This window comes from Bubalus bubalis, chromosome 4 (assembly GCF_019923935.1).
Source record: "Bubalus bubalis isolate 160015118507 breed Murrah chromosome 4, NDDB_SH_1, whole genome shotgun sequence".
Lineage (NCBI taxonomy): Eukaryota > Metazoa > Chordata > Mammalia > Artiodactyla > Bovidae > Bubalus > Bubalus bubalis.
This window is the reverse complement of record NC_059160.1, coordinates 141,931,943-141,944,465: the sequence shown is the minus strand read 5'-3', so window position 1 is coordinate 141,944,465 and position 12,523 is coordinate 141,931,943. Positions and strand designations below refer to the sequence as shown.

Sequence of the window (12,523 nt, the reverse complement as noted above, 5' to 3'; positions counted from 1 at the left end):
CTCAACATTCAGAAAGCTAAGACCATGGCATCTGGTCCCATCACTTCATGGGAAATAGATGGGAAAACAGTGGAAACAGTATCAGACTTTATTTTGGGGGGCTGCAAAATCACTGCAGATGGTGACGGCAGCCATGAAATTAAAAGATGCTTGCTCCTTGGAAGGAAAGTTATGAACAACCTAGATAGACTATTCAAAAGCAGAGACATTACTTTGCCAACAAAGTTCCGTCTAGTCAAGGCTATGGTTTTTCCTGTGGTCATGTATGGATGTGAGAGTTGGACTGTGAAGAAGGCTGAGCACCAAAGAAATGATGCTTTTGAACTGCGGTGTTGGAGAAGACTCTTGAGAGTCCCTTGGACTGCAAGGAGATCCAACCAGTCCATTCTAAAGGAGATCTGTCCTGGGTGTTCTTTGGAAGGAATGATGCTAAAGCTGAAACTCCAGTACTTTGGGCACCTCATGTGAAGAGTTGACTCATTGGAAAAGACTCTGATGCTGGGAGGGATTGGGGGCAGGAGGAGAAGGGGACTACAGAGGATGAGATGGCTGGATGGCATCACTGACTTGATGCACATGAGTCTGAGTGAACTCCAGGAGTTGGTGATGGACAGGGAGGACTGGTGTGCTGTAAATCATGTGGTCGCAAAGAGTCAGACCCGACTGAGTGACTGAACTGAATACCTTTATTAATTGAATAATAACATCATGATTTATTGACTATACATTAGTGACAAATGCCAGACAAATCATTTAGCATATATTACCTAATTTAACACCACAACCTTAGGTTTTCATGTTGAATATTCTACCAAAGACTTTGTTAGGTATAAGTTAGAGCTGTGTAGCAAGGATTAAAACCAAGTCAGGAAGCCAAGATTTCTGAAAAATGTAATTATTGTTTACCTTAAAATTAATAGTCATTACTAGACATCCAGTAAATAATATACTAAGTATATACAGAAAATATACAATACCTGTCTTTCAAATAATATTTCAGGTTTCTGTTACTTTTTATATATTAACTATGAAAAAACAGTATAATTTATAAAATAATCAATAGAATAAGACTGTAAGAAAGTGCTAAGGCACAGTTGTTTGTTTGTTTTCATTTTAGCAACTTTTATTGAGTATTTTGGTAGTTGTGATCATGATCCTCTTTCTGAAGTTTCAAAAAAGGAGGAAGAAACATTGTTTTTCCTCAAGGAGCTCATAATCTAGAAGGGAGATAAACAACTAAAGAAATATGAGCAGCCAGAGCATTAATAAACTCTATGTAACTAATCAATAGTTTTGATAATCAAAAAATCAAATAATTACATTTAGTATGTTCTCTTTAATACTATGTACCTGTTGGATTGGTGATTATGTTATGTTATATTATATATATATAATATTTAATATAATATTATATAATAACAGCCATTGTGTTAATCAGGTGAATTTTATCTAGGGTTACTCCAGGATCATGTGAGATGAAATCAGTTAGTCTTTTGTTGAGAAGTGTTTTAATTGCCTCTTTAAATGTACTTTCAAACTGAGGAATGATAATATGTACATTGAGTGCTTTTCCATTTTGAATGTTTTACCCTCAACACTGGGATCAATAAATAAGTAAATGGTGATAGGCAAAAATCTTATTGAATAGGGAAAAAAGTCTTTTTGCCATTGATCTGGGCACTGCTTTTTTGATGATGAATTGAAAAACACAGGTAACAAAAGCAAAACTAGACGTATGGATTTGAAACCTGAAGGTCCTGTTCACAACAAAGGAAACAATCAACAGAGTGAAGAGACAGTCTGCTAACTGGTAGAAAATATTTACAAAAGATATACCTTATAAGGGAGGGATTAATATTCAAAATATATAAAGGGGCACAAACAATTAAATTGCAAGAAAACCAGTAACCAGATTTTTAAATGAGCAAAAGACTTGAGTAAATGACCAATAGATGTATGAGAATATTATTAACACTGCTAGTCTTCAGGGAAATGCAAATCAAACTGTAATGAGAGATTACCTCACAATTGTTAAAATGATTATCATTAAACAATACAAAAGATAACCAGTATTGGTGAGGAAGTGGAGAAAGGGACCCTTGATTATTGCTGATCAAAATGCACATTGGTATAGCCATTAAGAAAAACAGTATGGAGATTCCTCAAAAAATTAAAAATAGAACTATAATATGATCCAGCAGTCCCATTTCTGGGCATATGTCCAAAGGAAATGAAATCAGGACTTCAGACATATCTGTATCTGCATGTTTATTGCAGCATTATTGATGAGAGGCAAGATTTGGAAACAAATGTAAGTGCTGGGCAACAAATGAATAGAGAAAAAGATGTGGTGTATATACATACAACGGACTATGATTCTGCCATGAGAAAAAAGAAAAATCTGCCATTTCTGAAAGTATTGGTGAACCTGGAGGATAAGGGAATTAAGCCAGAGACAGGTATATACTGCCTAGTATCACTCATATGTGGAATATGACAATGTAGAGACTAGAACGGTGATTACTAGGAGCTGTTGAAATGGGGTAAATGGGAAGATGTTGGTAAAGCTTACAAAGTTGCCGTTATGTTGAATGAATAACTCTAAAGATCTAATGAACAGGCATAATGATTATATTTACGAATACTCTCCTGAACATAGGATAGATGCTAAAAAATAGATTTTAGGTGCTTTCATCACACATAAGAAATAACCTTCTGGGGAGATATGCTAATTAGCTTGACTATAGTAATCATCATGAGAAATGCTGGACTGGAAGAAACACAAGCTGGAATCAAGATTGCCTGGAGAAATATCAATAACCTCAGATATGCAGATGACACCATCCTTATGGCAGAAAGTGAAGAGGAACTAAAAAGCCTCTTGATGAAAGTGCAAGAGGAGAGTGAAAAAGTTGGCTTAAAGCTCAACATTCAGAAAACGAAGATCATGGCATCCAGTCCCATCACTTCATTGGAAATAGATGGGGAAACAGTGGAAACAGTGTCAGACTTTATTTTTCTGGGCTCCAAAATCACTGCAGATGGTGACTCCAGCCATGAAATTAAAAGACGCTTACTCCTTGGAAGGAAAGTTATGACCAACCTAGATAGCATATTCAAAAGCAGAGACATTACTTTGCCAACAAAGGTCCATCTAGTCAAGGCTATGGTTTTTCCAGTGGTCATGTCTGGATGTGAGAGTTGGACTGTGCAGAAGGCTGAGTGCGGAAGAATTGATGCTTTTGAACTTTGGTGTTGGAGAAGACTCTTGAGAGTCCCTTGGACTGCAAGGAGATCCAAGCAGCCCATTCTGAAGGAGATCAGCCCTGGGATTTCTTTGGAAGGAATGAAACTCCAGTACTTTGGCCACCTCATGTGAAGAGTTGACTCATTGGAAAAGACTCTGATGCTGGGAGGGATTGGGGGCAAGAGGAGAAGGGGACGACAGAGGATGAGATGGCTGGATGGCATCACTGACTCAATGGATGTGAGTCTCAGTGAATTCAGGGAGTTGGTGATGGACAGGGAGGCCTGGTGTGCTGCGATTCATGGGGTTGCAAAGAGTCGGACATGACTGAGTGACAGATCTGATCTGATCTGATGGTAATCATTTCACTATGTATATGTATATTAAATCATCATGTACACATTAAGTGAATGGATAGAAAGAGTTATTCTATTTACCACTATGAATGAAGAAAGGAGCTAATTTACAAATGGGACTAATTTGCAAAATCAGAATACAAACATTTAATAATACAGTTAGCCATTGAAAAATTTGGGGGTTAAAGGTGCCAACCCCAGTGCAGTTGAATATTCAAGGGTAATTTTACAGGGGCCTTCCCTACCCCTCTGTAGCTGAGGTTCCACAACCACAGATTGTGTAGTTCTGCAGTACTATTTTTTGGAAAAAATCTACATAAAATTGGACCTCTACAATTTGAACTCATGTTTTTCAAGGGTAAACTGTATATGAATGTTTATTAGATGCCAGGCACTGTGCTTTTTATGTATATTTTTATTTAGTATTTACAGCAGTCTCAGGGATTCCCTGGTAGCTCAGAGGTTAAAGCGTCTGCCTGCAATGTGGGAGACCTGGGTTCGATCCCTGGGTTGGGAAGATCCCCTGGAGAAGGAAATGGCAAGCCACTCCAGTATTCTTGCCTGAAGAATCCCATGGATGGAGGAACCTGGTGGGCTACAGTCCACGGGGTCGAAAAGAGTCGGACACGACTGAGCGACTTCACTTCACTTCAGGGATTGTTAATCTTATTTATTCCATTTTGTTAATGAAGAAACCAAGGCTTAAGAAATATTGTTTGTTTTCTGAGTTTATAGAACTAGTAAGTAGTAGAGCCAAACTTATAATCTAGCACTCTGACAAATAAATCCACATAAATTATTTGTGCTTTAATTCCTCTGTGTCCTATCACTGCCCCGTTTTATTGTTTTTTTTTTTTTCATTTATTTATTTTTCATGTATTTATTTGAATGCACCTGGTCTCAATTGTGGCACACAAAATCTTCAGCTGCAGCATGTGAACTCTTAGTTGTGGCCTGTGGGATCCGGTTCCCTGACCAAGGATTGAGAGTATAGAGTCTTAGACACTGGACCACCAGAGAAGTCCCTACTGCCATATGTTTTGAAGTAAGTTTTCAGAATGGTGGTAGTTCCTGATTTCAGATGCAGAACATCCCAGAGGTTTCTGAGTAGTAGGTGAAGATTTTCTTCAGATGACAGAACAGGTCTATGGTATGGCAAGGTGATAAGCCAAGAAATTCTGCCTTTTGTCTTGATATATTATATAACAGATGATACTTTGATAATGTTATCTCTAAGGTTTGATGTAAAAAATAGCCCACTTCTTTATTTGTCCTTTAATGTCACTTAATACTATTTTATGACAACCTCACTTTTTCACACATGTTGTTGTCATTCAGTCACTAAGTTGTGTCCTCCTGCTTGCAACCCTATGGACTACAGCACTCCATGCTTGGTTGTCCTCCACCATCTCCTGAGTTTGCTCTAATTCATCTCCTTTGAGTTGGTGATGCTATCTAACACATCTCAGCATCTGCTATCCCTTTCTCGTTTCACCTTCAATCTTTCCCAGCATCAGTTCTTCATTTCCAATAAACCAGCTCTTCTTAACAGGTAGCCAAATTATGGGAGCTTCAGCTTTAGTATCAGTCCTCCCAATGAATATTCAGGGTTGATTTTCTTTAGGATTGACTGGTTTGATCTTACAGTCCAATGGACTCTCAAGTGTCTTCCCCAGCACCACAATTTGAAATCATGAGTTCTTTGGTAATCAGCCTTCTTTATGGTCCAACTCTCACATCTGTATATGACTACTGGAAACAAAACAAAACAAAACAAAACAAAACATAGCTTTGACTATATGGAACTTTGTAGGAAAGTGAAGTCTCTGTCACACATGTACCACATGTCAAAAATTTGGTGCATGTAAGGTGTCACATGTTTGAATTTGTTTATTTGTGACTATACCAAAGTTTTGTTTCATCATTTCAATGATGATATTTTATACCTCCTGTGGATTCTTTTGTATTAAAGTGATATTCTTCTAAATGATCAGCTTTAAGAAAAAAAAAAAAACTTTTATTGTATTAAAAAATATTTAATTGGCTCTACCAGATCTTGGTTGCAGCATGTTGGATCTAGTCACCTGAACAGGGATCGAAGCCAGACTCCCTGCATTGGGAGTGCAGAGTGAGTCCTAGACACTGGACAACCAGTAAAGTCCCAGCTTTTTTTTTTTTTTTTTTTAATAATATTGAGATTTCTAGAACAAAAGATACAAGAGGCAAACATGTAGGAAAAGAAAATAAATCAGATAAGTATGGATAAATATAATTGACAAAGTATTCATGGACAATTTTAACTAAGATGTTTTATTCGTGTCAGTTCAGTTCAGTCACTCAGTCGTGTCCTACTCTTTGCGACCCCATGAATCGCAGCACGCCAGGCCTCCCTGTCCATCACCTACTCCTAGAGTTCACTCAGACTCAGGTCTGTGGAGTCGGTGATGCCACCCAGCCATCTCATCCTCTGTCGTCCCCTTCTCCTCCTGCCCTCAATCCCTCCCAGCATCAGAATCTTTTCCAGTGAGTCAACTCTTTGAATGAGGTGACGAAAATACTGGAGTTTCAGCTTCAACATCAGTCCTTACAAAGAACACCCAGGAGGGGGAACCCACTAGACCATTCAGGTGTGACCTAAATAAAATCCCTTATGATTATACAGTGGAAGTGAAAAATAGAATTAAGGGACTAGATCTGAACGACAGAGTGCCTGATGAACTATGGAAGGAGGTTCATGACATTGTACAGGAGACAGGGATCAAGACCATCTCCATGGAAAAGAAAAGCAAAAAAGCAAAATGGCTGTCTGAGGAGGCCTTACAAATAGCTGTGAAAAGAAGAGAAGTGAAAAGCAAAGGAGAAAAGGAAAGATATAAACATCTGAATGCAGAGTTCCAAAGAATAGCAAGGAGAGATAAGAAAGCCTTCCTCAGCGATCAATGCAAAGAAATACAGGAAAACAACAGAATGGGAAAGACTAGAGATCTCTTCAAGAAAATTAGAGATACCAAGGGAACATTTCATGCAAAGATGGGTTCAATAAAGGGCAGAAATGGTATGGACCTAACAGAAGCAGAAGATATTAAGAAGAGGTGGCAAGAATAACACAGAAGAACTGTACAAAAAAGATGTTCACGACCAAGATAATCATGATGGTATGATCACTGACCTAGAGCCAGACATCCTGGAATGGGAACTCAAGTGGACCTTAGAAAGCATCACTATGAACAAAGCTAGTGATGGAATTCCAGTTGAGCTATTTCAAATCCTAAATGATGATGCGGTGAAAGTGCTTCACTCAATATGCCAGCAAATTTGGAAAACTTAGCAGTGGCCACAGGACTAGAAAAGGTCAGTTTTCATTCCAAGCCCAAAGAAAGGCAATGCCAACGAATGCTCAAGCTACTGCACACTTGCACTCATCTCACACGCTAGTAAAGTAATACTCAAAATTCTTCAAGCCAGGCTTCAGCAATATGTGGACCATGAACTTCCTGATGTTCAAGCTGGTTTTAGAAAAGGCAGAGGAACCAGAGATCAAATTGCCAACATCCACTGGATCATGGAAAAAGCAAGAGAGTTCCAGAAAAACATCTACTTCTACTTTATTGACTATGCCAAAGCCTTTGACTGTGTGGATCACAATCAACTGTGGAAAATTCTGAAAGAGATGGGAATACCAGACCACCTGACCTGCCTCTTGAGAAACCTATATGCAGTTCAGGATGCATCAGTTAGAACTGGACATGGAAAAACAGACTGGTTCCAAATAGGAAAAGGACTATGTCAAGGCTGTATATTGTCACCCTGCTTATTTAACTTATATGCAGAGTACATCATGAGAAACGCTGGGCTGGAAGAAGCACAAGCTGGAATCAAGATTGCCGGGAGAAATATCAATAACCTCAGATATGCAGATGACACCACCCTTATGGCAGAAAGTGAAGAGGAACTAAAAATCCTCTTGATGAAAGTGAAAGAGGACAGTGAAAAAGTTGGCCTAAAGCTCAACATTCAGAAAACTGAGGTCATGGCATTTGGTCCCATAACTTCATGGCAAATAGATGGGGAAACAGTGGAAACAGTGTCAGACTTTATTTTGGGGGGGCTCCAAAATCACTGCAGCCATGAACTTAAAGACGCTTACTCCTTGGAAGGAAAGTTATGACCAACCTAGATAGCATATTCAAAAGCAGAGACATTACTTTGCCAACAAAGGTCCATATAGTCAAGGCTATGGTTTTTCCAGTGGTCATGTATGGATGTGAGAGTTGGACTGTGAAGAAAGCTGAGCGCCGAAGAATTGATGCTTTTGAACTTTGGTGTTGGAGAAGACTCTTGAGAGTCCCTTGGACTGCAAGGAGATGCAATCAGTCCATGCTAAAGGAGATCAGCCCTGGGTGTTCTTTGGAAGGTTTGATGCTAAAACTGAAACTCCAATACTTTATTGGTGTAGATAATACTAAAAAAGAAAACAAAATGTATTCTTTTTTTTTTTTTTCTGAAATTGGGCAGAGCAAGGATAATTATAGTCTATCAAACTACTATGTTTCAGCTAATATTAAGCAACAACGTAGATAACCACCCCTACAAATAAACAGTGAAATAAAGACCATAGGTAAGAGTGAAAATTACTATTTGCAACTCAACAAACATGATTAGAAAAGGAAATAAAATAGAAAAGCAACAAAAGGAAAATTAAAGGAAAATGGAATCAGACCAGATGTTGTGAATCTGTTTTTCATGCAGAGATACTTAAATGCAAGAAATGGCCTTCCAGGCAAGGTTGCTGAGATAATAACATTGAATTGGTTTAAGATGGTTTGATTGGATGGTCTGACAGTGGAGGTTTAGAACTAAAAGGAGAATAAGCAGTGTAGGCCAACTGAGCTGTGTGCACTTTTTAAAAAAAATCTCATATCTTTATTTATGATCTTGAAGATTTTATTTTTCTGCTTTTTATTTAGACTTAGCATGAAAAACACTGTGTGTTTGTTTCACATTTTTATCTGTTTACCTCATTATTATCAGCAGTTTTTGCTGTCATTTTCCCTTTCTTCTTCATTTTATTATCATTGATTTCATTATAGTACCTCGACCAGATTTCCCTACTGTGATCTTTATTATATGAATGTTTATGCCATTTGCTACTGTCTTTCATCATGTTTGAATCTTGGCAAAATTTTCTTTTAACTGCAATACTTTGTAGATAGAATGTACCGGTCCCATGGAATTATTGTAATTATTGGACATGACTGCTATCCATGCCAATTTGTACTTTGGAAGTTTCTGTATGATACAAAACTTGTTCCTGAGTACAGAAGGAGGAAAAAAGAACTAAGTTTTTCTTATCTTTAAATAGAAAGTTTTAAAATTTCTATGCCTCTTTTTCCTTTATCCTATCTAAGCCGAACTAAGATGTCCACACACAAATAACATGGATGGTACTTTGCACATTGTAAAGAGGCACCTAAAGACAATTAAATTGTGCAAAGAGGAAAAAAACAAAAAAAAACACCTGCAATGCGGGAGACCAGCGTTTGATCCCTGGGTCAGGAAGATCCCCTGGAGAAGGAAATAGCAACCCACTCCAGTACTCTTGCCTGGAAAAACTCATGGACAGAGGAGCCTGATAGGCTACACTCCATGGGGTCCCAAAGAGTTGGACACTACTGAGAGACTTCACTTTGGACTTTCAACAATAAATGAGTACCTAATTAAATAGTATTTATGGATTGGTTCAGTTCAGTTCAGTTCAGTCACTCAGTTGTGTCCCACTCATTGCGATCCCATGAATTGCAGCATGCCAGGCCTCCCTATCCATCACCAACTCCCAGAGTTCACTCAAACTCATTTCTGTTGGGTCGGTGATGCCATCCAGCAATCTCATCCTTTGTTGTCACCTTCTCCTCCTGTCCCCAATCCCTCCCAGCATCAGAGTCTTTTCCAATGAGTCAACTCTTCACACGAGGTGGCCAGAGTACTGGATTTTCAGCTTTAGCATCAGTCCTTCCAAAGAACACCTAGGACTGATCTCCTTTAGGATGGACAAGTTGGATCTCCTTGCAGTCCAAGGGACTCTCAAGAGTCATCTACAACACCACAGTTCAAAAGCATCAATTCTTTGGTGCTCAGCTTTCTTCACAGTCCAACACTCACATCCATACATGACTACTGGAAAACCCACAGCCTTGACTAGACAGACCATTGTTGGCAAAGTAATGTCTCTGCTTTTTAATATGCTATCTAGGTTGGTCATAACCCTCCTTCCATGGAGTAAGCAACTTTTAATTTAATGGCTGCAATCACCATCTGCAGTGATTTTGGAGCTCCCCTAAATAAAGTCTGACACTGTTTCCACTGTTTCCCCATCTATTTGCCATGAAGTGATGGGAACAGATGCCATGATCTTAGTTTTCTGAATGTTGAGCTTTAAGCCAAATTTTTAACTCTCCTCCTTCACTTTCATCAAGAGGTTTTTTAGTTCCTCTTCACTTTCTGCCTTAAGGATGGTGTCATCTGGAAATCTGAGGTTATTGATATCTCTCCCGGCAATCTTGATTCCAGCTTGTGCTTCTTCCAGCCCAGCGTTTCTCATGATGTACTCTGCATATAAGTTAAATAAGCAGAGTGACAATATACAGTCTTGACGTACTCATTTTCCTATTTGGAACCAGTCTGTTGTTCCATGTCCAGTTCTAACTGTTGCTTCCTGACCTGCATATAGGTTTCTCAAGAGGCAGGTCAGGTGGTCTGGTATTCCCATCTCTTTCAGAATTTTCCACAGTTGATTGTGATCCACACAGTCAAAGGCTTTGGCATAGTCAATAAAGTAGAAGTAGATGTTTTTCTGGAACTCTCTTGCTTTTTCCATGATCCAGTGGATGTTGGCGATTTGATCTCTGGTTCCTCTGCCTTTTCTAAAACCAGCTTGAACATCAGGAAGTTCACAGTTTACATATTGCTGAAGCCTGGCTTGGAGAATTTTGAGCATTACTTTACTAGTGTGTGAGATGAGTGCAATTGCGCAGTAGTTTGAGCATTCTTTGGCATTGCCTTTCTTTGGGATTGGAATGAAAACTGACCTTTTTCAGTCCTGTGGCCACTGCTGAGTTTTTCAAATTTGCTGGCATATTGAGTGCAGCACTTTCACAGCATCATCTTTCAGGATTTCAAATAGCTCAACCTGAATTCCATCACTTCCACTAGCTTATTTCATAGTGATGCTTTCTAAGGCCACTTGAGTTCACATTCCAGGATGTCTGGCTCTAGGTCAGTGATCACACCATCATGATTATCTTGGTCATGAACATCTTTTTTGTACAGTTATTCTGTGTATTCTTGCCACCTCTTCTTAATATCTTCTGCTTCTGTTAGGTCCATACCATTTCTGTCCTTTATTGAACCCATCTTTGCATTAAATGTTCCCTTGGTATCTCTAATTTTCTTGAAGAGAACTCTAGTCTTTCCCATTCTGTTGTTTTCCTGTATTTCTTTGCATTGATCGCTGAGGAAGGCTTTCTTATCTCTCCTTGCTATTCTTTGGAACTCTGCATTCAGATGTTTATATCTTTCCTTTTCTCCTTTGCTTTTTGCTTCTCTTCTTTTCACAGCTATTTGTAAGGCCTCCTCAGACAGCCATTTTGCTTTTTTTGCTTTTCTTTTCCGTGGAGATGGTCTTGATCCCTGTCTCCTGTACAATGTCATGAACCTCCTTCCATAGTTCATCATACACTCTATCTATCAGATCTAGTCCCTTAAATCTATTTCTCACTTCTACTGGATAATCATAAAGGATTTGATTTAAATCATACCTGAATGGTCTAGTGGTTTTCCATACTTTCTTCAATTTAAATCTGAATTTGGCAATAAGGAGTTCATGATCTGAGCCACAGTCAGCTCCTGGTCTTTTTTTTGCTGACTGTATAGAGCTTCTCCATCTTTGCCAGCAAAGAATATAATCAATCTGATTTCGGGGTTGACCATCTGGTGATGTCCATGTGTAGAGTCTTCTCTTGTGTTATCGGAAGAGGGTGTTTGCTATGACCAGTGTGTTCTCTTGGCAAAACTTATTAGCCTTTGCCCTGCTTCATTCCGTATTCCAAGGCCAAATTTGCCTGTTATTCCAGGTTTTTCTTGACTTCCTACTTTTGCATTCTAATCCCCTATAATGAAAAGGACATCTTTTTTGGGTGTTAGTTCTAAAAGGTCTTGTAGGTCTTCATAGAACCGTTCAACTTCAGCTTCTTCAGCGTTACTGGTTGGGGCATAGACTTGGATTAATGTGATATTGAATGGTTTGCCTTGGAAACGAACAGAGATCATTCTGTCATTTTTGAGATTGCATCTAAGTACTGCATTTCGGACTCTTTTGTTGACCATGATGGCTACTCCATTTCTTCTAACGGATTCTTGCCCGCAGTATTAGATATAATGGTTATCTGATTTAAATTCATTCATTCCAGTCCATTTTAGTTCACTGATTCCTAGATGTCAATGTTCACTCTTGCCAACTCTTGTTCGACCACTTCCAATTTGCTTTGATTCATGGACCTAACATTCCAGGTTCCTATGCAATATTACTCTTTATAGCATTGGACCTTGTTTCTATCACCAGTCATATCCACAACTGGATATTGTTTTTGCTTTGGCTCTATTCCTTCTTTCTTTCTGGAGTTATTTCTCCACTGATCTCCAGTAGCATATCGGGCACCTACCGACCTGGGGAGTTCCTCTTTCAATATCCTATCATTTTGCCTTTTCATACTGTTCATGGGGTTCTCAAGGCAAGAATACTGAAGTGGTTTGCCATTCCCTTCTCCAGTGGACCAGATGGTCCATTGGACCAGTGGACTCCAGATGGTCCACTGGAGAAGGGAATGGCAAACCACTTCAGTATTCTTGCCTTGAGAACCCCATG

General features: G+C 38.9%; 1 protein-coding gene across 7 annotated transcripts in view; it reads left to right on the top strand.

The window, feature by feature from the left end:
* The window catches only part of CTNNA3 (catenin alpha 3), a 1,922,732-nt gene that overhangs the window by 1,394,726 nt on the left and 515,483 nt on the right, over positions 1–12,523 (top strand). The window lies entirely within an intron of this gene.